Source organism: Vidua macroura, chromosome 7 (assembly GCF_024509145.1).
Source record: "Vidua macroura isolate BioBank_ID:100142 chromosome 7, ASM2450914v1, whole genome shotgun sequence".
Taxonomy (NCBI): Eukaryota; Metazoa; Chordata; class Aves; order Passeriformes; family Viduidae; genus Vidua; species Vidua macroura.
In genome coordinates this window covers 26,856,412-26,858,629 of record NC_071577.1, presented here as the reverse complement: position 1 = coordinate 26,858,629, position 2,218 = coordinate 26,856,412, and the positions used below count along the sequence as shown (strand labels likewise).

General features: G+C 41.4%; 1 long non-coding RNA gene across 2 annotated transcripts; it reads right to left on the bottom strand.

Moving 5' to 3' along the window:
• Positions 1–913: 913 nt before the first annotated feature.
• LOC128810095 (uncharacterized) lies at positions 914–1,839 on the bottom strand. Of its 2 annotated transcripts, none has more exons than XR_008437935.1 (3): positions 1,645–1,839; positions 1,114–1,230; positions 914–971 (listed from the first exon to the last, which is right to left on the bottom strand). It is a non-coding gene; the product is annotated as an uncharacterized LOC128810095 (long non-coding RNA). The 2 variants fall into 2 exon arrangements; XR_008437936.1 differs by having other exon boundaries at positions 1,691–1,839.
• Between the last annotated feature and the right edge of the window lie 379 nt (positions 1,840–2,218).

The window sequence follows — 2,218 nt, the reverse complement described above, 5'->3', positions numbered from 1 at the left end:
TGTATTCTTTGAAAGGTTTCACCAGTGGTGTTATTACCTGTCTGATGTACACCCTAAGAGACTGGACACTCAATTTGCCTGGGACTTTTCCTGTTATTAATATAATTAGCACCAGGACACAGTCTGTAGGAAGGAAAAAAGCCTGCTTCCCTTGCACCTTCAAAGGTTCCATTCCAAGGACAGACTCCTAGAAAAATTTTTTTTGCATGAGGAGTACATTATGTCTTACTTTCCTTCCAAGGAAATATAGGTTTATGCCTCAGACTTATTTGGGGACATTCTTAAGGATTTCACTAGACTAGAGTGCTCTAAAGCAAATACTCTTGAGCTCACAGGGACAGCTGGGCTGTTTCTCAGGCTACGTTCCCTCAGCTCTTCTGGGTCTGGGAACAAATAAGCTGTAACCCAGGCACAGAATAGCTCCCTTCTCTATGGATTGCATGCAGTTTCCTTCTGCCTGTCTCCCTCTGAGCTCAGAAGTTAATGCAATGATAAGAGAGACATGAAGGGAGCACCAGTGGTGAGGTGGAAACCCTTTCACTGAGAACTGGACACAGATCAATGTATTTCATAGACACCAACACCTCACATGCTTAGTATCTGATGCAGCTCACTCCACAGAGTGCTCACCCCAATTAAGAAATGTTAGCTCCACAATTTTCTTGGCTGTGGCGCAGCTCTAAGGAGGCAAGGGCTGCTGTCCCTCCTGGAGGTCTGGGATAAGCAAAGTACCTTCATGAGCCCTCCCACTGGCAAGATGACCTGTAAAGACACATTTCTAAGGCTTCCCAGCATCACTCTGCCCCAGCTTTGCCATTTCTACTTCTCATGAGCAAGCTCAATTGCGCTACTTCACCTGTCAGGGAAGGAAAATATTCTCTGTCACTGCCTAGAGTCAGTTCAAGTTCTGGAATTACTCACCAGATTAGACTTCAAGGGAGAACTCTCACCATGAACTCTTCTGTCCCCTCCTGCTTACTCAAAAGAATAAATTTTGATTCAAAAGCTATATTTTAATTTTTGAGCAGTGAATAAATATCCTAATGAATATTCTAATTAACTTTTTAAGAAGTGTTGGCTCAAAAAAAAATCTTATTCTATTCTGTTACTTACATTTATAGTGGAGAAGAGATTAAGCAAAGAGCTCAGTTCCTATCCCAGGTGACTGACCAGGGTTTATAGCCTGTGGTACCAACCATCTTAGTGACTCTCAGGCTAATTAGCTGCAGTCTAATAGATAGGAAAATGTGATTAGTCTTATGTTGAGAATAGAACCCAAAAAACTAAAATCAAGGAATATTTTGTGCTGTCACAAACCAAATATTTGCCCTTTATGAAAAGTGTTGATTTTCTTTAGAATTCCTTTTCATTAAGAATGTCTCAAGCTTTCTACACATTAAAAACTACAAAATTTTGCTTATTGTCTTTATGACTGCCAAAAGTGTTAACATGTTCTAGGGGGTTCTGCTTGAGCAGGGAGGCTGGACTAGATGACCTCCAGTGCTCCCTTCCAACCTTACCCATTCTGTGGTTCTGTGATTCTGTGAATTTTGAGGTTTTCAGATGGGGAAATGAATAATTTTAAAGTCATTCTCATTTAACCTTTTGCACACTAAAATATTTCCATACAGTTTTATTTCACACCTTTTAATTATCAGTATCTCTATTATCAGTAATCTCTATAGTATACTTTTTTATTATCCATTTCTGGCCAGTTAAGCAGTGGGTGACTGGGCCCTGCAGAAAGTCCAGGGACAGAGCAAGGAAGGTGGTTCTGAAGGATGGGAGATAGCTGCAAGGAAAGGCAGTGTGGTACAGGCTACTCAATACAGACTACAGAGCTGGGACTCTGGACAGCATCTGTCCCTCTCTGGCTGTGAGATACTGCAAAGGACCTTTCCCTTCCATTGTGAGGAAGGAGTAGCATCATCTCCAACTACCACAGTAACTCCAGACCTTGGTGGGGTGGGCAAGGCAACAGGGTATTTCAGGAAAGACTGTGAGAAAGAAATGGCTAAAAGCCTTTAGCAGCACATAAAAAGCTGCAAATGCACCATTTACTTAACCAGAGAGAGGGACTCGTATCAGACAATATTTCAGGTCACAAAACAGATAAGCCAGGTACTTGCCAGGCAAGGAAATTAGTAAATGTTGACCCTAGATCAAAGACTGTATCACTTCTCTATAACCTAGCTTATATTTTACTAACTGAAAACAG